Raw genomic sequence first — 23,536 nt, 5'->3', positions numbered from 1 at the left:
GAATAAACCTTATGCCACTCTCTGTAATGGAGAAACTGGGAATCTTTGTGGTACAAGCTGCTAAAATCTCATTAGAGATGGCAGACAATTCCAGAAAATAGGCTTATGGACAAGTAGAGGACATGTTAGTAAAGGTTGAAGGCCTTTACATCCCTGCTAATTTCATAATCCTAGATTCTGGGAAGGATGAGGATGAATCCATCATCCTTGGAAGACCCTTCCTAGCCACAGCAAGACCTGTGATTGATGTTGACAGAGGTGAATTAGTCCTTCAATTGAATGAGGACTCCCTTGTGTTTAAAACTCAAGGTCATCCTTCTGTAAACATGGAAAAGAGGCATAGTAAGCTTCTCCCACTGCAGAGTCAACCAGAGCCCCCACAGTCAAACTCTAAGTTTGGTGTTGGGAGGCCACAACCAAACTCTAAGTTTGGTGTTGAACTCCCATACCCAAACTCTAAGTTTGGTGTTGGGAAGTCTCAACAATGCTCTGAACATCTGTGAGGCTCCATGAGAGCCCACTGTCAAGCTATTGACATTAAAGAAGCACTTGTTGGGAGGCAACCCAATTTTTATTTAATTATATTTTTATTAGTTATATGTCTTCATAGGTTCATGATCATGTGGAGTCACAAAAACAACTGAAAAATTGAAGAAAAATAAAAAAATAGCATTAAAAATAGCACACCCTGGAGGAGGAGTTCACTGGCGTTCAAACGCCAGTAAGGAGCATCTGGCTGGCATTCAACGCCAGAACAGAGCATGGAGCTGGCGCTGAACGCTAGAAACAAGCATGAAGCTAGCGTTCAACGCTAGAAATATGCTGCATCTGGGCGTTGAACGCCCAAAACAAGCATCAGTTCGGCGTTTAAACGCCAGAATTGCGTGCAAAGGCATTTTACATGCCTAATTGGTGCATGGATGTAAATCCTTGACATCTCAAGATCTGTGAACCTCACAGGATCATCTCAGGATCTGTGGATCCCACAGGATCCCCACCTTCCCTCCTCATAATCCTAGTTTCTTCCACATCTTCTTCTTCATCTATTCTTTCTTCTCCTGCTCGAGTGCGAGCAACACTCTAAGTTTGGTGTGGTAAAAGCATTGCTTATTTTGCTTTTCCATAACCATTGATGGCACCTAAGGCCAGAGAAACCTCAAAAAAAAAAATAAGAGAGAAGAAAAGGGAAGACAAAAGCTTCCACCTCCAAGTCATGGGAGATGGAGAGATTCATGTAAAGGATCTATAGCTTAGTGGTAGAATATTTAACTGCAAATCAAGAGATCCCTGAGATACCTCAAGGGATACATTTTCCCCCACACAATTATTGGGAGTAACTAAGGATAGGAGCACCAAAATCACTAGGGATCAAGCAACAGAGACAAGGAAGAGACATAGAAGAGCTCAAGGACATCATTGATTCCTCAAGAAGGAAACGCCACCATCACCAAGGTGGACTCATTCCTTGTTCTTAAAATTATCTGTTTTTCAATTTTTTATGTTAAATGTTTATCTATATTTGTGTCTTATTACATGATCATTAGTATTTAAGTGTCTATGCCTTAAAGTAGTGAATATGAATCCATCACCTCTCTTAAATGAAAAATATTTTAATTACAAAAGAACAAGAAGTACATGAGTTTCGAATTTATCCTTGAACTTAGTTTAATTATATTGATGTGGTGACAATACTTTTTGTTTTCTGAATGAATGCTTGAACAGTGCATATGTCTTTTGAAGTTGTTGTTTAAGAATGTTAAATATGTTGGCTCTTGAAAGAATGATGACAAGGAGACATGTTATTTGATAATCTGAAAAATCATAAAAATGATTCTTGAAGCAAGAAAAAGCAGTGAATACAAAAGCTTGCAGAAAAAAATAGAAAAGAAAAAAAATAGCGAAAAAAATAGAAAAAAAAAGAGAAAAAGAAAAAGCAAGCAGAAAAAGCCAAAAGCTCTTAAAACCAAAAGGCAAGAGCAAAAAGCCAATAACCCTTAAAACCAAAAGGCAAGGGTAAATAAAAAGGACCCCAAGGCTTTGAGCATCAGTGGATAGGAGGGCCTAAAGGAATAAAATCCTGGCCTAAGCGGCTAAACCAAGCTGTCCCTAACCATGTGCTTGTGGCGTGAAGGTGTCAAGTGAAAACTTGAGACTGAGCGGTTAAAGTCAAGGTCCAAAGCAAAAAAAAAGAGTGTGCTTAAGAACCCTGGACACCTCTAATTGGGGACTTTAGAAAAGCTGAGTCACAATCTAAAAAGGTTCACCCAGTTATGTGTCTGTGGCATTTATGTATCCGGTGGTAATACTGAAAAACAAAGTGCTTAGGGCCACGACCAAGACTCATAAAGTAGCTGTGTTCAAGAATCAACATACTGAACTAGGAGAATTAATAACACTATCTGAACTCTGAGTTCCTATAGATGCCAATCATTCTGAACTTCAATGGATAAAGTGAGATGCCAAAACTATTCAAGAGGCAAAAAGCTACAAGTCCCGCTCATCTGATTGGAGCTATGTTTCATTGATAGTTTGGAATTTATAGTATATTCTCTTCTTTTTATCCTAATTGATTTTCAGTTGCTTGGGGACAAGCAACAATTTAAGTTTGGTGTTGTGATGAGCGGATAATTTATACGCTTTTTGGCATTGTTTTTAGTATGTTTTTAGTAGGATCTAGTTACTTTTAGGGATGTTTTTATTAGTTTTTATGTTAAATTCACATTTCTGGACTTTACTATGAGTTTGTGTGTTTTTCCGTGATTTCAGGTATTTTCTGGCTGAAATTGAGGGACTTGAGCAAAAATCAGATTCAGAGGTTGAAGAAGGACTGCTGATGCTGTTGGATTCTGACCTTCCTGCACTCAAAGTGGATTTTCTGGAGCTACAGAACTTAAAATGGCGCGCTTCTAATTGCGTTGGAAGGTAGATATCCAGGGCTTTCTAGAAATATATAATAGTTCATACTTTGTTTGAGTTTAGATGACGCAAAAGGGCGTTGAACGCCAGTTCTACGCTGCAGTCTGGAGTTAAACGCCAGAAACACGTCACGAACCAGAGTTGAACGCCAAAAACACGTTACAACTTGGCGTTCAACTCCAAAAGAAGCCTCTGCACGTGAAAAGCTAAAGCTCAGCCCAAGCACACACCAAGTGGGCCACGGAAGTGGATTTATACATCAATTACTTACTTCTGTAAACCCTAGTAGCTAATTTAGTATAAATAGGACTTTTTACTATTGTATTTTCATCTTCGGATCATCTTTAGATTATCTTTTGATCTATTGATCACGTTTGGGGGGCTGGCCATTCGGCCATGCCTGAACCTTCATCACTTATGTATTTTCAACGGTAGAGTTTCTACACTCCATAGATTAAGGTGTGGAGCTCTGCTGTTCCTCATGAATTAATGCAAAGTACTACTATTCAATTAAACTTATTCCGCTTCTAAGATATTCATTCGCACTTCAATATGAATGTGATGAACGTGACAATCATCATCATTCCCCTACGAACGCATGCCTGACAACCACTTTCGTTCCACCTTAGATTGAATGAATATCTCTTGAATCTCTTAATCAGAATCTTCGTGGCATAAGCTAGATTGATGGCGGCATTCATGAGAGTCCGAAAAGTCTAAACCTTGTCTGTGGTATTCCGAGTAGGATTCAGGGATTGAATGACTGTGACGAACTTCAAACTCTCGAGTGCTGGGCGTAGTGACAGACGCAAAAGGAGGGTGAATCCTATTCCAGTATGATCGAGAACCTCAGATGATTAGCTGTGCTGTGACAGAGCATTTGGACCTTTTTCACAAGAGGATGGGATGTAGCCATTGACAACGGTGATGCCCTTACATAAAGCCAGCCATGGAAAGGAGTAGGATTGATTGGATGAAGACAGCAGGAAAGCAGAAGTTCAGAGGAACGAACGTATCTCTATACGATTATCTGAAATTCTCACCAATGATTTACATAAGTATTTCTATCTTTATTTTCTGTTTATTTATTATCTATTTTTGAAAACTCCATAACCATTTGATATCCGCCTGACTGAGATTTACAAGGTGACCATAGCTTGCTTCATACCAACAATCTCCGTGGGATCGACCCTTACTCACGTAAGGTTTATTACTTGGACGACCCAGTGCACTTGCTGGTTAGTTGTGCGAAGTTGCGAAGTTATGTTTGGACCATGGTATTGTGCACCAGTTATTGGCGCCATTGCCAGGGAGTGAATGAACAAATTTTACAACCTCAGAGTAACAATTTCGCATGTATCAAGTCACAATTGATGTATGAGCTTTTCTTAAAACCGATTTTATTTCAAGGAATTGTTATAAACCGATATTGATGTGAAAAATTGATGCATGAGCATTTTCCTTTAATTTCTATTTAATTTAAATTAGAATTTATTGAGTTTAATTATATTTTACTGTTAAAATTCTTTTTGGATGCTACTTTGAGTTGCTTTGGTGTTTTAATTATTTCAGGTAAAGTTTGGATCAGTTTGGCAGAGTTTGTGTGCAAGGAAAGAGGAGAAATTCAAATTTTCCAAGCTGGTGCTAAACGCGGGCATCGGCGTTTAGCACCATCAAGCCAATAACGAAGGTAGATATTTTGCCACCTAGGATGCTAAACGCCAACCCTGACGTTTAGCGCCAAGCCATGCAAACTAAACTTTACCCAAGGACCATCTCTAGTTGGATTTAGCTTTTAATTATTATATTTTCTTTATTTTAGTTATTTTCAATTACAAACCAAATCTTTTAGGTTTAGAATTTATTATTTGATTTTAGTGTCAAATCAAATTAGGTTAGATATTAAAGGAAAATATTCGTCCCTTCTGGTACGGTATTTCAAAACCACAAACTAACCGGCAAGTGTACTGGGTCGTACCAAGTAATACCTCAGGTGAGTAAAGGTCGATCCCACGAGGATTGATGGACTGAGCAACAATGGTCAAATGATTCATTAGTCAGCCAAGCAGAAAGTGATGTTTTGAGGGTTCAAAAAGCATTAAACAATAGTTCAGAGAGTAGAGATCGCAAACAGTGAGAATTGTGTGAAATAGATGTGAGAAGGTATTTAAGGTATCAGAGATGTTTATTGTTTTAGATTAAGTTTTCTTATCAACTAATTTAATCATGAAAGATTCATTTCATGGGAAACTGTTTGTGACTAAATCCTAATGTCTTAGTGATTTAGTCTCATTTAACCTAGTTAACTTCCAATGTCTTGGTCACTTAATTTTGATTAGAGGGTTAAGTTCAATTCTAGTTTATGGCCACAAAAACCCTAATTACCCGAAGCCAAGAGGATTATATGTCAAATATCTCGATTAGTTCAAGTAATTAGCAATTTAGGAGAAATTTACTTTCAAGCTGTTGTTCAAGTGAGATAACTCTTCTAAGAATCACAAGAACGCATATAGAATAAGGGTTATTGTTCTGATCTACACAAATTCATAAGATGAAGGACGAAAGTAATTCTTGAAACTAAATCAATACATTAATTAAAACAGAATAGTAATAGTCTTAATCCATATAAATAAACAGAGCTCCTAACCTTAACCAAAGAGGTTTAGTGGCTTATGCTTCAGAGAGAAAACCAGAGTTCAGAAAATGTGAAAGTGCGGAAGTGAGATGATCCCCCCGAAGGATGAATTTTTCCCTTTCATATCTAACATAATTTGATTTAAAACTAGAATAAAATAATAAAGTCTAAACCTAAAAGATTTTGTTGGTAATTAAAAATAACTAAAATAAAATAAAATGGAGTAACTAAAAGCTAAATCCAACTAAAGATGCTCCTTTGGTGAAGTTTAGTTCGCATGGCGTGGCGCTAAATATCAAGGTTGGTGTTTAGTGCCCTAGGTGGTAGAATCTCTCCCTTCGTTGCTGAGTTGCTGGCACTAAATGCCAGCTGGGCGTTTAGCGCCCTAGTGGGAAGCTTCCAAATCTTCTCTTTCTTGCACACGAACTCAGCCAAAATTGTCCGAACTTCACTTGAAATAGTTAAAATACCAAAACAACTCAAAGTAGCATCCAAGGAGGATTTTAAAACTAAAATATACTTAAAATTAATAAATTCTAACTTAAAATAAACAGAAAATAAGGAAAAGATGCTCACGCATCACCTTTGGGGGATCTTCTCTCTAACGCACTTTCATATTTTCTGAACCCTTGTTTTCTCTCTGAAGCATGAGCCACTAAACTTCCTTGGTTAAGGTTAGGAGATCTGTTTATTTCTATGAATTGAGACTATTATTGTTCTATTTTAATTAATGTATTGATTCAGTTCAAGGATTACTTTCGTTCTTCATCTTATGAATCTGTGTAGATCGAAAGAATAACCCTTATTCTATATGCGTTCTTGTGATTCTTGAAAGAGTTATCTCACTCGAACAATAGTTTGAAAGTAAATTCCTCTTAAATTGCTAATTACTTGGACTTAACGGTATACGTGACATATAATCCTCTTATATATGGGTAATTAGGGTTTTTGTGGTCAATAAACTAGAATTGAACCTAACCCTCTAATTGAAATTAAGTGACCAAGACATTGGAGGTTAAAAAGGTTAGAAGAGACTAAATCACTACGACATTAGGGTTTAGTCACTGACAGTTTGCCATGAAATGAATCTTGCATGATTAAAATAGTTGGTAAGAAAAATTAATCCAGATGAATAAATAACTCTGAAACCTTAATTGTTTTCTCACATATATTTCACACCAATTTTACTATTTTCTTTCTTATTCTTTGAATCACTGTTTAATGCTTTTGAACCCCAAAACATCACTTTCTACTTACTTGACTAAGTGAGTCATTCAACCATTGTTGCTCAGTCTATCAATCCTCGTGGGATCGACCCTCACTCACCTGAGGTGTTACTTGGTACGACCCAGTGCACTTACCGGTTCAGTTGTGGACATTCTAAAATTTCGCACAATGATTTTGGTGCTGTTGCCGGGAATTGACTATGATTGACAACTGACCGTTGTCTGATTGCTTATATTAGGTATTTTTAGCTTTTAATTTTTATTTGTTTTGCTCTTTAAATTTTCAAAATTTTAGTTTTATTTAAGTTAAAATTTTTTCCTTAATTTCTGAAATTAAGTTTGGTGTTCCACTTAGTAATTTTATTTTATTTTTCCTCATTAATTTTCTTTTCAGTTAATTTCGAATTTAGGTGTCTATTTTCTTAGTTGACTTTCGAATTCTTTTTGTGTTAATTTTTCAATTTATTCTATTTTTCTTCTTTTACACTGGATACCTCACTGGGAATTCTCTACGCTCTGACATAGAGATTCTCACATTTTCTTTGTTGTCTATTGTTTATGAGTAGTAACAGAAACAAAGAACTTCTCTTAGATTTTGATCCTGAAATTGAGAGGACCTTGAGGTGGTGTTTTCAGCAAGGAAGAGCTTATAAAGCCGATGAAAATCTCAGGGATAATCTTGAGATGGAAGCTGGAGAATTCACCATGGATCCTAACAACAACAATGCAGTTAATGCAAATGTTGTTAATCTAAATGCAAATGGGCAACCGAGGAGAAAAATTGGCTTTTACACTGCTCCTAGACTGGATTTTTATGGGAATAGCATTGTTGTGCCCCCTGTTGCTGCTAACAACTTTGAGTTGAAGCCTCAGTTGATCACTCTAGTGCAGAAAAATTACCAATTTCACGGACTCCCGCAGGAAGATCCCAACTTGTTTATTTCTAATTTCTTGCAGATCTGTGGTACTCTGAAGACTAATGGAGTGAATCCTGATGTCTACAAGCTACTTCTCTTCCTATTTGCTGTGAGGGATAAAGCAAAGAAATGGCTTGAAACTCAGTCCAAGGAGAGCTTGGACACTTGGAATAAGGTGGTGAACAGGTTTCTGACCAAGTTTTTTCCTCCTCAGAAGCTGATTAAGTTGAGGATGGATATTTAGACCTTCATGCAGAGAGAGGGAGAGTCTTTCTATGAAGCCTGGGAAAGGTATAAGCAAATGCTCAGGAAGTGTCCTCCTAATATGTTCTCAGACCACTACTAGAAATAGGGTTTTTTCGGACGAATTTTGAGACGAAATTGAAATAAATTTCGAACAAATTACAGACAAATTTTTTTTTCAAACAAATATGGGACGAATTTTTTTTGTCCCAAAAAGCCTTGTTGCTAATTTACATTTTGTCTGAAATTTCGTCCAAAATTTTTTTCAGACAATTTTGTGACAGATTTTGAATAGGCATTTATCTACTAGATTTCTAACTATTATGATGTATTTTAGACGAATTTCAGACAGATTAGTCAACATAAAGACAACGTATTTTAGACAAATTTCAAACATAAAAATATTAATTTTTAGATAAATTTCAAACAAAAAATATACTTTATTTCAAACAAATTTCGAACGAATTTAGTCAAATATAACAAATTTTTTTCGAACAAATTTTAGACAAATCAAATATTTCTTTTCAATTAAATTTCAGACAAATTTAAATTAAAAGAATTTACGTATTTGAAACAAATTTCATACAAAACAAAAAAATATTTTCACACAAATTTTTTACAAATTTAATATAATATTTCAAATAATTTTCACACAAAATAATTTGCTATTTAATAGATAAATATTTTAGAAAATAAATTGTATTCGATCTTCTTTCTATATTAAGACCATCATAATCATTTTTTTCATATTACATCATCCAAATTCTAAACACATAATAAAATCATGAAAAAGTTAATTACCATAAAAGTGTTAAAAAATATTTATTATTAAAATACTTTTATCCATAAATGTAATAAAACTAAAATAAGAAAAAAATACTTAAACTAAAACAAAGAAAGCCTTTAAAAAGGTCATATATCATGAGTAAAATAAAATGTACTAACTAAATCACCTAAAAATTCCTTAATCTAAATCAGAAAAAATATATACTCCAAATATCAATCACTCATGTTATCATCACTAGAGCCTGTCCCAAGCTCATCTTCCGTAGGATCAGACAAGGTTGAAGGAAGTGGCAGATTCAACTTTTTATACAAAGCATGAATTGTCTTTTCAGTAGAACCAATTCTTTTCTGTTGAACTTTCAGTTGACGTCCTTGATCTTTTAACTTGTGCTCAGCATCTTTCAACTTAACCTTTTGCTCTTCATTGATCATTTCCTGCTCCTTTGCCTTTTCTTTCCACATGTGAAGTTCTTGCTCAATATTTAGATTGTCTTTGGATGTCTCTGAACAATTTCTGGAATCCAACTTTGAAGAGAGATCTAAACCAAAAGAACCTAAATCAAAGGCAGCTTTCTTTTTTTCCTTTGTCACAACTTCGTTCCAAACAGTATAATCATCTGGTATATCTAGGCCTTCCTTGGTTGCCTCAACATCTCCCTCATTATCCAAGGATAAAGCTACTTGAGAAAGTTCTGTCTTTCGCTTTTTGAATTCACCCTACAAAATCAATTCATGTTAATTGCAACTAAATATGCCATGAACAAATACTAACATATAGTGAAAATTAGCAATTGAAAAAAACAAAAAGAACAAACTAGCATCACATACAATGACTTTCTCAGATCTTTCATTAATCCAACTTTTGTCTTTTTTGGTGTGGCATTTAGTATAAACCTCCTCTAGAGAAGGTTTTACTCCCGTAGCTTTTTCCTATAATATAACAGTTTTAATCGATAGGAAAGAAAAAAGAATAAGAAAACATTGCAAAAATAATAAGAACAAGACTATAAATAAACTATTTTTATCTTACCATTCTGCGTGCATGTTCACCCATAGATATGGAACCACCAGTATGCATGGAACTTCCAGCATTTGATGCTCGATTCACAGTATTTGCTGCTGACCAGTTCTTAAATTTCGAATCTGTAGCAAAATAATGTAATAGTTGACGCCAAACGGGTTCAGGAATATATTTTGGTACATGGTTAGGGTCTTTTGAATAATTGCGTCTCTCCTGATTCATCAACGATCTTAATCGATCACTCCCTTTAATCTAAAAAATTTGACGAATTCTTGCATTGTGTTGAGGTTCCCACATACAATTTTTCTATAAAAGAAAACAAACATATACATTGAATTACCCACTATGTATAATATCAAAATAACAAAAAAAAATGATAATAAATACTTACCTTAAATTCAGTAAACCACAAATCTCGCATTTGCTCACTAGCATGTTTCCAGGAAGGGCAGAATTCTGAAAATTTGCTTTTAATGGCATTTGTTACATGACGAACAGCAGTACATGGATTAAACCTATAAGAAGTTCAAATAATGAGTAATTACACATGTATTCACAATAAAAATAATATAGAGAGAATGCTAAAACAGAAAACTGATTGTTGTACTTACTCATTGCCAAAAGGCTCTATTTTCAAGAGCCCTTCTTGAGTGACAAGTTCACCTTCTTGAGCAAGAGATCCATCGTTATGATTTTCATCCGATAAGTGAGCATGATATAAATTTCGTTCATTATTAGGAGCATTATGAAATGATTGAGGTTGGATAGGTAAACAGTATGGTGATTCAGTTGGTGATGGTGATGGTGATGGTGATGGTGATGGTGTATGATCGGCATGGGAAGATAATAAATTTCTCTTGAATTTTTGTGGTGGCTGCGAAGAAGAGGGTGGCAATGCTGAAGGCTTTTTAGATACATGTGAAGGAATTGGAGCTCGTGATTTTGTAGGCTTAAGGTGTGAATGCTTAGTTTTGTGTGCACTAATCACCTCCTTGTTACCAGACTTTTGTACTTTAATTGACAAGTTTTTTTTTATTTTTTTTAGAACCTGACGTCTAAAACAACAAAGATTTATAAGATTAGTAAGACATTGCAGTTAAATTCTATTAACATGTACATCATCAAAAGAATTAAAATAATAACAATGTAAAATAATACTTAACTGCCAAAATAATCAATTAGGAGGTAAGATAAAGTGCTATTATGCTTTAGTAATAAACTACTATGCTTTAGGAAATAGAAAATACTAGTAATTAATTTATAACTTATTCATGTTACTACTTAGTAATATCATTCTTCTAACTCAATAAGTTCCTCCTAGTTTCTCGTTTACCAATTCTAACAAGGCAGCAACATGGTTCATTTACAAGCACTCAATTCAACCAAAACAATAATCGCAACACATACATAATCAAAGTAAATTCAACCATTAAACTATAATCACAATAAAGGAAACGACAATTATAATTCAATTACATCAAATAATCACATAATACAACGCTAGGTGTTTTAACAACAAAATTCCAGTCATAAATACCTTTTTATTCCCTTCTTCATAAGAATGCATGATTATGTCGTAGTCTTCACTAAAGTATGTGTGCGTGTAGATTGTTATTGACTCTCGCTTTTCTAAAAAGAAGCCATACAAAAGATATAATCAAAAGGTTAACAAATTTAAACAATTCACGAAGGGGTTCACAACTTAAACTCCCGCTTTCCTGTTTTTATTGATCTTCTTTTATTATCGGTGTGCTAATTGATCACATTGTATTCATTATATGTTTATGAAAGCAGCTAAGGAAAGAAGGAAGAAAAAATGAGTATGAAATGCTTAAGCTGCAGGAATATTGAGAATTAAATGAATATAAGTTCTTACCAAGTAAGCATCTGGGTTTATTTATATAATACTACATAATTACATGATATATTATTATTTATTAAAACCTTGGTACCTAACAAATTCCGACAAAGGTTTCATTTGCCAGTTATAGGCTCAGGAAGACATTGATTGGGATCAAACAAATCTAAGCATTATCTTAAACAAAATCTAGATTAAATGCCGTACTATTTCAAACATTTAGTCTTTATTTAATTGTATTTTGTATTGTACATTTATACCAAACTTGGTTAAAAATCAGATCATGTGAAACTCATCAAAAGTTGCCCTTTCAGATCTGTTAATTAAAATATAAGTTCACATAATGACTAAAAAAATTTTAGACAGACAGCTGGTGTTGCACCTTAACCAGGGTTTTATAACATTGAATTCTTAACAACAGATAGCATAAATAACAGCATGCAGAACTCATGGGAAACTTCTCAATCAACAATTAATGTTGTAAAATTCAACAAGCATGAAACACAATAACTGAACAAATAAGCTACAAATGGAAAAAAATGCTAAGAGAAGTCAAATTAAACCACATACATTGTGAAATCAACAATGGAAAAACATGCATCCGTATATTGTACTCAAGTATTAGTTTACCAATTACGTTAATTTACAGTACAAATAACAATAGAGAGATTTATCCTATGCCTGTAATGCTAGATAACTATTGTAAATAGTTACACTTTTAACTCCAGAGAAATAGAGCAAACAAATTGTTAAATTTCAGCCACTGTAGACACTAATGCATGGCAGCACATAAACACCACATAGTGGCACCTATTCACCCAAGTTTTAACCACATCAACATCTCTACAAAGCAGCTCGAAGCTCATAGCCTCTAAAGTAAGACTAAATAATTGAAATCAAATTCATAAATCAGAAACTAAAATGAAAACCCTCTTCAATTTGACACTCAAAAATTCATAAATCAAAAATAATAAGAAATTTATGCTCTCTTAATGATAATCACTCTCTAACCTTAGCTTGTACCTAAAATTGAAGCGTATTCCTTTTTTGGTGTTGGAATATAAATGCTTGTAAGCTATTGGGTTTGAGGATTGTGACATGAAAAAACTTAAAAAACAAGATAATATAGTTATAAGAAAAGCCTATGATATCCACCCTCCGATCCCTAAGTATTTTAATGTGATCAGTCTCTATATATATATGAATGCTACACCAAATGTGTTCAAAGAATAGCTATAGAATCTAAACATGGCAATAAAGTAGTTCGATAGCTTGCCTCCAAGATCAATCGCAAGCTTTGACGACCTCGCCAAGAAATTCTTAGCCAGATTTTCCATACAAAAGGACAAAGCTAAACATGCGCCAAGCCTGCTAGGAATCAAACAGGGAGATCGGGAAAGTCTCTGCAGCTACATGGAAAGGTTCAATAAAGCGTGCCTAGACATTCAGAATCTCCCTACGGAAGCGGCAAGTATGGGACTCATCAACGGTCTACGAGAAGGACCCTTTAGCCACTCCATATCCAAGAATATCCAACATCACTGAACGAAGTACAAGAACGGACTGAAAATATATCAACATAGAGGAGAACTCCTAATTAGGAGAAAACCCCAAAAATAGATTCTCCTACCCACCTCAGGATAAGGATAAAGAATCCAGGAAAAAAGATGATCAATCTGCAGAGAAGCCCAGGAAATACCACAACTACACCCCCTTTGGGTATCACTAGTCGATGTCTATCTGGAAGTATACAACACGGAAAAGATTCTGCCTCCCCGCCCAATTAAACACAAGAGAGGAAAAAATCGGACCGAGTACTACGAATACCACCGGTGTACTGACATCACACTAATGAGTGCTACAACTTAAAGAACATCATAGAGAAACAAGCCCGAGAAGGAAAGCTAGATCGATTCCTAGCTCACAGAACGGACGAGCCAAGGAAAAGAGGAAGGGATGAAGAAGAGGGACGACCTGAACGACCTCCTCACACCCCACAAAGGCACGTTCATATGATCAACAGAGGATTCGCATGCGGAGGAATCTCCAAATCATCCTGAAAAAGACATCTCAAAGAAGTATACCATCTCGGGGAAGGGGACAGGTCATCCGACCTCCCCACCATCGCCTTCACCAAAGAAGACGCCGCGGGCATCATCCCCGGGCATGATGACCCCGTGGTCATCACCATCATGCTCACCAATGCCAATCTCAACCGAACAATAGTCGACCAAGGAAGCTCTGCGGATATCCTATTCAAATCCGCCTTCGACAAACTTGGAGTACAAGAAAAAGAACTCAGAGCATATCCCAATAGCCTGTTCAGACTGGGAGATGCCCCAATCCAACCACTCGGGTACATCCCACTACACACAACCTTTGGAAAGGGAACCCGCTCTAGAACACTGAGCATGTAGTCGACGTGAGCCCCGTGTACAACGCCCTCATTGGTCGGACAATACTAAATCAGCTCGCCGTAGTAGTCTCCATTCCACACCTATGCATGAAATTCCCAACCCTAAAAGGGATAGCCACTATAAAAGTAGACCAAAAGCTCGCGCGATGCTGTTAAAACGAGAGTCTGAATCTTAATGGCGATTCCAGAGGAAAGGAGACCAACACTATAGAACTCGGGGGAGCCCGAGCCCACGAAGAATTTCGTCCTCGACCAAAAGGCGAGACCGAAGAGGTCCAAGTCGGAGATGCTCAAGATAAAACAACAAACATAGGCGCGAACTTAAAAGGAGATCTAAAGGAGTTACTAATAAGGTTCCTAAAGGAGAATTCCGACCTATTCACATGGAAGGCCGCGGATATGCCCGGCATAGATCCTAGCTTAATGTGCCACAAATGTATCCCGGATGTCGGCCAGTACAACAAAAGCGCAGAAAGCTCGGCCCAGAAAGATCACAGGTTGTGGAGGAACAAGTAGAGGCCTTACTAGAGGCGGGATTCATAAGGGAGGTCAAATACCCACTATGGATAACCAATGTCGTGCTGGTAAAATAGCCAAATAGAAAGTGGCGGATGTGTGTCGACTACACCAACCTCAACAAAGCCTGCCCAAAAGACCTCTACCCCCTTCCCGAACATCGACACCCTAGTCGACGCCTCGTTAGGGTACAAGTACCTTTCCTTCATAGACACCTACTCGGGATACAACCAAATCCCGATGCATCCACCCGATCAAGAGAAGACCTCGTTCCTAACCTCAAAAGAAAACTACTGCTACGTAGTCCTGCCATTCGGACTCAAGAATGTGGGGGCTACATACCAGAGGTTGATGAACAAAGTTTTCGCCAACCACATCGGGAAGCTGATGGAAGTCTACGTAGACGACATGCTGGTAAAGACAAAAAAAGAAGAAATGCTGTTACCCGACCTTGCTGAAGTATTCAGCACCATAAGAAAGCACGGGAAGAGACTAAATCCCACCTAGTGCACTTTCGCGATAGAGGCTGGAAAATTGCTAGGATTTATGCTCACCCAGAGAGGGATTGAAGCAAATCCAAACAAATGCCAGGCCATACTCAACATGAAAAGCCCGACCTGCGTCAAAGAGGTACAGTAGCTAAACGGAAAGCTAGCAGCCCTATCTAGGTTCCTAGTCGGATTGGCCATAAGATCCCTTGCCTTCTATGCTATTCTAAGGGAAGGAAAGAGGTTCGAATGGACTCTAGAATGTGAACAAGCCTTCCAAGACATCAAAACATTCCTGGGACAACCACCTATTCTGACCTGACCTCGATAAGGAGAAGAACTGATCCTATACTGCGCCGTGGAAAGTTGGGCAATAGCCTCAGCCCTAGTCAGAGAAGACGAAAACAGACAGTAACTCGTCTACTTCAACAGTAAATCTTTGCAAGGGGCGGAACTAAACTATCAAAAGATAGAAAAGTTTGCTTACGCCCTCATACTTACTTCCCGACGACTTCGACCATACTTTCAAACCCACATCATCAGAATACGGACTGACGGGGCAAAAATTAGCCAATTAAGAATTTATAAATAGAACGGCGTTGTAAGTACAGTTCTTAACTGACGAAAATTCGCTTATCAATTTAGAAAGGGTTGTCACAAAATTAGAATAAAAATACTGGGAGTAGAAATCCCAGGTCGTCTCCCAACGAGTTGATAAGAGAGTGCTATTTTATTAGTCAGGAATTTTCCAAGAATTTCTAAGAGTTGGAGAATAGGAAATGAAATGATTGTAATTTAAGGCAATGAAAATTAACGAGAGAATTTATATAATCAAATAAAAACTTTGACCGGGAGAAGATTTGGAAGTTCTATCCTTGTTGGATTTTTTCCCAAGTGTAATTGTAAAAGGTTATTGTTCTGCTTGGTCATCCCTTGCTGAAGAAAGGAAAGTCAAGTAACTAACTAACTGTTCACACCCTGGGTCGAGCTATCCGACCCGGGATGTTCAGTAACAAAGCGACTGACCTCTTCAGGTCAGGCTATCCGACCTCTTTTTAAAGAGCTCGGCTAAATCGACAGGAAAGCCCAGTAAAGGGCCCAAATAGAGGAACACGACCCAAATCCAAAGGCAGTCCAAGCCTATAGAGATAAAGGCGGTTCCCTTGAAGATAAGCTGACCTCACTCAAAGATAAGATAAGATAAGATAAGATAACTAACTTATCTTATCTAAAAAGGTCACTCCACACCATTATAAATACACTGGAGCACCCATGTATAACTCATACTCTGATTCTACTAAAAATCTGCTTAATACCCATGCTAACTTAAGCATCGGAGTCTCTTGGAGGTACCCCCCACCCTCCGGTGACAAAGGATCAGCAGTGCAGCCAGTCCCACAAGTCGGACACGACAGCTCCGGCCGCCATCCACCAGCCGGACACGTCATCTCCGACCAGTACAGAAGATCTCGTCCGAGATCGACCTACAGTTTCAGGTAACCCTCGGAACATTGGCGCCGTTGCCGGGAAACTTGGAAGTCATCCCATCATCATGGCGGACGACCATGACAACGACCACGATTCAGATCTAGAGGATAGAACACCGCACAAAAATACGGACAATACACTGAAAGATACCCCGGAATCTAACGGTGACAAAAACTCATCAAATACAGGAGTGATAGAAGCGCTTCAAGATCATTTAAAGCAACTTGAAAAAGAAAACCAGCATCAACGAGAAGTTGGAAAAGATCTACAAAGAGAGGTAAGGTGGCGTCGAGAATTAGAAGACAAACTTCTAAAACTCGAAGTCGATCTCAAAGTCAAAGCTACTCGGTCCACCCCTAAAGACAACTCTCGCAAGGATCAAGATCCATTCACTAGGGAGATCATGAAGACCAAAATCCCTAAGGACTTCAAACTTCTGGATATGACTTTATACGATGACACTACAGATCCCAACCAACACCTCAGCAATTTCAGAAGTAGAATGTACCTCACCGACGCCTCAGAAGCAGTTTGCTGCAAAGCTTTTCCAACAACTCTCACAAAGACAGCAATTAGATGGTTCGACAACCTACCTCCAAAGTCCATCTCGAGCTTTGATGACTTAGCCAAAAAGTTTTTGGCCAGATTCTCCATCCAAAAAGATAAGGCTAAGCACGCTGACGTTAGGATTTTTTCCAGTAAAGAATTTCATAAAAACAGCTGCGTTGTAGATATAGTCTCTAAACCAACAAAAATCCCTTTGTACAAACATTTTGGTTGTCACAAGTAACGAACCCCTTAAAAATTGTTAACCGAGTATTCAAACCTCGGGTCATCTTCTCAAGGAACTGCAAGGAAGTATGTTCTTATTATTGGCTATAAAGGTTGTAATCGGGGTTTAGAAGGTGAGAAGCAAGTGATTTGAATGACAAGTAAAGTAAATTACAATTAAAATAAATAAATACTGTAAAGTAAACTTTTGGCAAGGTAAGAGAAATTGGAAGTCCAACTTAGTTATTCCTCTCAACAATAGTGAAAGTTGAATCTTAATTCCACTTAGTTAACCTTTACTAAAGTAAAGGAAAGTCAAGGGACTAATTAGTTTGACATTCGAATCCTATTTATTTCTTAAGAAAAAGTTGGGACTATTGAAGTTCAGTTCAATTAGCAAGATAACGATTATCAATTATGCTGAGTTTAATAATGTTGAGTTACTGATTTCTTAACCAAGACCAAAAAGGGAAAAAGTAAAATTGTTGGAATAAAAATATCCTTAGATGGGAAGCAATAATAACTTAAATTAAAGAGAACAATAATAAACTGAAATACCTCAAATCATCATTAATTCAAATAATAATCTGTAACATGGAATAGTTCATAAGCCAATTGGGCAACATCTGTAGATACAAATAAAAGCATTAAAGTAAAAGTACCATAGAAACATAAATTAAGGTAAATATTAAACCTGGATCGAGAGTTACTCTTAAAAACTAAGAGAAGTCCTAAATCCTAATCCTAAGAGAGAGAGGAGAGAACCTCTCTCAAACTAAATCTAAATCATGGAAAGTGAAAATTGGCGAGCTCTCTTTTGAATGGATGCATTCCCCCACTTTATAGCCTCTAGTCTGTGTGTTCTGTACCTGGATCTGGGCCAAAAGGGCTTCAGAAATCGCTGGGGGCGTATTCTGTAAATTCTGATACGTGGCCTCTGTCACGCGTCCGCGTGGGTCACGCGGTCGCGTCATCTGGAGTTTTCCTTGTGGCGCGGTCGCGTCGGTCACGCGTCCGCATCGAATGCGCTATGCTCAAGTCGTGAGGCCGCGTCAGTCATGCGGCTGCGTCGCTGCTTCTTCGCTCCTGACATGCGATCGCGTCATCCATGCGATCGCGTGGATGCCAGTTTCTTCAAAACTCCATTTCGCACTTTTCTTCCATTTTTGTACGTTTCCTTTTCCATCCTTTAAGTCATTCTATCTTAGAAAATCTGAAACTACTCAACACACTAATCACGGCATCGAATGGAAATAAAGGTAATTAAAATAATTAATTTTAAAGCTTAGGAAACATATTTTTCACGTACATCACATAATAAGGAAGGGAAAGTAAAACCATGCAATTAATATGAATAAGTGGGTGAAGGATTGAATAAATCACTCAAACTAAGCACAAAATAACTCATGAAATATGGGTTTATCAACCACCCCACACTTAAACAATAGCATGTCCTCATGCTAAATCCAAGGTAAAGAATAAGGTAAGGTTAAAGTGGTGGAATGTTATGCAATGCAACCTGTTCTAAATGCGTCTACCTAAATGAGTCATGCAATTCCAATTTATCCACTCATATATAAAGCTTACATGTAGTCAAACTAGTTCACATTCTCAAGGAGTCATATTTATATATATAGCTAACCCTTAAGTAATAAAGCATTTTAGCAAATGAGATGGGAAATAAAAATATTGTACAAACTTGCAAAACAATTAGTAAATTAAGCACTGATATATGTTGATGAGTTATTGAACCCTCACTGGATTTTGTGTTTACCCTCTAGTCACTCAGTGTTTATTGGGTTTATTCACTCTACTTTTCTTTTTATTCTTACTTTCTATAACTTTGTTCTTCATCTAACCAATCAACAATTATAGAGTACAGTCATACCAAAAGTCATGAGGTCTTTAATTAAGGTTGTAATGGGGCCAAGGTAAAGGTAAGGATATATGTATAAGGCTAAGTGAGTTAATAAGTGAATCCTTAATTAGACTAAGATCTCACCTAACATACATATTTAGTAGAACAAGCTTCTTTACCAATTTTCCCATATTATCCCACTTGTTGTTACATGCTCATGTTTCAATTTTATTTTTATCCCATGTGCATTGCTTTTATTTTGCATTGGGGAATTCTTTTGTATCCCCTTTTATTAAATGCTGAAAAATAACTTTTTTTTTATTGCACATGGTGATTGAATCACTTTGATTTCTCATGAGCATGCTTCCCAAATTTTATTTTATTTCTTTTAACTTTTCTACCTTTTGTTTCTATCATCCATGTTCCCAATAGGTTTTCCACATTTTAATCTATTCATAATTTTCTATCTTAAGCTAACCAAGGATTCAACTTGGGATTTTATTTTGTTTTTCTGCTTAAGGCTAGTAGTGTGGCTAAATAGAATAAAAGGGATTTTAAAGGCTCAAGTGGGCTAACAAGGGTGATGTGAAAGGTAGGTTATTTTGGAGTAAGTGAGCTAAAATCAAATGATGGCCTTAATCATTCTTTTGGTATGTATCTATATTCTATATTCTATATTCTATAATTGGACATATAGATTAAAGCAAAGTAAAGAACATCAGAATAAAAAGAAGCGAAACACACAGGAATGAAATTATGGTTTGAATGCAACCATACAATTAAGCTCAAGACTCACAGGCTGTGTGTTCTCTAACTCAAGCATCATATATCATTCATATATGTTATGCAGGTTTAGTTAAAAATTCCCATTATTCTCATAAAAAAATTATTTAGGGTAGCCTTTAAAGTTTTAATGTTCCTCTTTGATGAAATGTTGTCAACTTAACTATATGATGTAATGGTATATATACAAGGTTTATGGATTTAAATCTGTTATGTTCAATTTCCTAGCTTACTTCCTTTTTATATTTTTTAATTTAACTATGCTATCTTATGCTAAAAAGGGTAAACTATACTAATTAATCCACTAATAAGTCAGAATTGCAAACTAAACTAAATAACTAATAATATGAACTAAAAATGCAAAATGCAGAAATAGAGTAAAAATACATATAAGTAGCAATGTATAAGTACTCAGAAAATAACAATAAAAAGAAAAATACAGAAAAATATCCAAAATAAAGAAAAAAGAGATGTAGTGGTTCACCAAAATAAAACGCCAGAGATGGCGACCTCCCCACACTTAAAATGAAGCATCGTCCCTGATGCTCAGTCAAGCCGGGTGTGAAGGGGTGTCATCACTTGTAGGGATGGTAGCTGGAGGCTCTGTGGTGGTGGTGGGCTGAGCGTCTGGCTGTTGTAGAGGCGGTGCTGACTGGATCGGGATCTCCGGATCTGCAGCCTCGATCTGAAGCGTAACCTCCTGATGTGCTGACTGGATTTGTTGTTTGAAGTTTATTTACTGTTTTCTTTAGGTGAACCTCTGCTTCTCGGGTTGCCGGATTTGGACATGATACATAGGAAAGTGGCGGTGATTGGGAGTGATTGGATTGGTACTGGGGTAAGGAAGGATCATATGGTGGCGAATGGTGAAAAGAAGCTTGTGAGTGTGGTGGTTCGAGGTTATGTTGAAAGGATGGTTTATATGCACGGGGTGGGGCTTGTTGGTAGTTACAAGGTTGTCCACCATATCTTTCAGCTGGATATGCACGGTAGAATGGTCTTTGTACAGGATATCTCGGAGGGTGTTGTTGCCTAAAGGGTTGATTAGATCCTCTTGGCTCCATCCATCCTTGATTGGTCTGACCTTAATGCATATTCCTGCTGTAACTTCTATTTCCATCAACAAAGTTAGAACCAAACTCAAAGCGAGAGGGGTGAGAATTCATGGTAGCAAATGAAAAATAAAAAGGAAAAACAGAAATAAATAAACAAGTAAAAGAAAAATATTTACAATAACCAATAATAAGGCACACGTTAGCAGTTCCCCGGCAACGGCGCCATTTTGACGTTAAGATTTTTGCTAGTAAAGAATTTCATAAGAACAGTTGCGTTGTAGATATAGTCTCTAAACCAACAAAAATTCCTTCGTACAAATGTTTTGGTTGTCACAAGTAACAAACCCCTTAAAAATTGTTAACCGAGTATTCAAACCTCGGGTCGTCTTCTCAAGGAACTGCAAGGAAGTATGTTCTTATTATTGACTATAAAGGTTGTAATCGGGGTTTAGAAGGTGAGAAGCAAGTGATTTGAATGACAAATAAAGTAAATGGTAATTACAATAAATAAATACTGTAAAGCAAACTTTTGGCAAGGTAAGAGAAATTGGAAGTCCAACTTAGTTATTCCTCTCAACAATAGTGAAAGTTGAATCTTAATTCCACTTAGTTAACCTTTACTAAAGTAAAGGAAAGTCAAGGGACTAATTAGTTTGACCTTTGAATCCTATTTATTTCCAAAGAAAAAGTTGGGACTATTGAAGTTCAGTTCAATTAGCAAGATAACGATTATCAATTATGCTGAGTTTAATAATGTTGAGTTACTGATTTCTTAACCAAGACCAAAAAGGGAAAAAGTAAAATTGTTAGAATAAAAATGTCCTTAGATGGGAAGCAATAATAACTTAAATTAAAGAGAACAATAATAAACTGAAATACCTCAAATAATCATTAATTCAAATAATAATCTGTAACATGGAATAATTCATAAGCCAATTGGGCAACATCTGTAGATACGAATAAAAGCATTAAAGTAAAAGTAGCATAGAAACATAAATTAAACTAAATATTAAACCTGGATCAAGAGTCACTCTTAAAAACTAAGAGAAGTCCTAAATCCTAATCCTAAGAGAGAGAGGAGAGAATCTCCCTCTCAAAACTAAATCTAAATCATGGAAAGTAATAAAAATGCAAGCTCTCTCTGAATGGATGCATTCCCCCACTTTATAGCCTCTAATCTGTGTGTTCTGGGCTGAAAACTGGGTCAAAAGCAGCCCAAAAATCGCTCCCTATGATTTCTCTTACGTTCAGATCACGGGCAAGTGACGCGGAGGGGTCGTCCACGCGGCCGCGCGGATTGCTTTCCTGCCAGGTCACGCGTCCGCGTGATCCACGCGTTTGCATCGCCTGGCGTCGGAGCAGCTATAGCAAATTATATATCAAATCGAAGCCCCAGACGTTAACTTTCCAACGCAACTGGAACCGCGTCGTTTGGACCTCTGTAGCTAAAGTTATAGCCGTTTGAGTGCGAAGAGGTCAGGCTGGACAGCTTAGCAATTTCTCCAACTTCTTGTATTCCTTCCACTTTTGCATGCTTCCTTTCCATCCTCCAAGCCATTCCTGCCCTGTATTCTCTAAAAATACTTAACACACATATTAAGGCATCTAATGGTAATAAGAGAGGATTAATAATAAACAAATATAAGATCAAAGAAGCATGTTTTCAATCATAGCACAAAACCAGGAAGGAAAATGTAAACCATGCAAATAGTATGAATAAGTGGGTAAAGAGTAGATAAAAACCACTCAATTGAGTACAAGATAAACCATAAAATAGTGGTTTATCAACCTCCCCACACTTAAACAATAGCATGTCCTCATGCTAAGCTCAAGAGAAGCTATAAAGATGAAGAGGAATGGTAGGATCTATGAAATGCAATCCTATCTATATGAATGCAACTACATGCAAAATGTTTCTACCTTCTTGGTTAAAAATAAATAAGTTCTCCAAGACAAACATAAATCAGATTTCACTAATTCAAATTATACAATAAAGGACAAGTAAACTTGTAAGAAGATAGCTAATGAAAGCAGGGGACACAGAATCAAGCATTGAACCCTCACTGGTAGTGTATATCACTCTTACTCTAAGGTATCTAGGGTCAATCACTCTACTATTCTCTAGTCATGCTTTCTAAACCTTGTTCTTCATCTAACCAATCAACAATATTTAATATACCAATGCAAACATCATGAGGTCTTTTTCAAGGTTGTAATGGGGCTAAGGTAAGGGTAATGGTATATATATGGCTAAGTGAGCTTTATAAATTGAATCTTTAATTAACCTAAACTCTCACCTAATATACATATACTCTATATACTTTTAAATTCATGCCTAGCTATCCATAATTCTCACTTTTGTATAATTTCCATACTCATGTACCAAATTTTCTTTAATTTTTTATCACATGTGCATTGATCTTTTATTAAACTTAATATAGGGGTAATTTTGTCCCCTTATTTACTTATTTATTGAGTATTTTTTTTTTTTTTTGGATTTTTCTCTTTTTTCTCTCTCTTTTTTTTGTAGAGAAACAAACATAACTTATCAATGCACAT

The sequence above is a fragment of the Arachis ipaensis genome, chromosome B2 (assembly GCF_059453495.1).
Source record: "Arachis ipaensis isolate K30076 ecotype BB chromosome B2, ASM5945349v1, whole genome shotgun sequence".
NCBI classification, from domain to species: domain Eukaryota; kingdom Viridiplantae; phylum Streptophyta; class Magnoliopsida; order Fabales; family Fabaceae; genus Arachis; species Arachis ipaensis.
Note: the sequence above shows the minus strand (reverse complement) of the source record.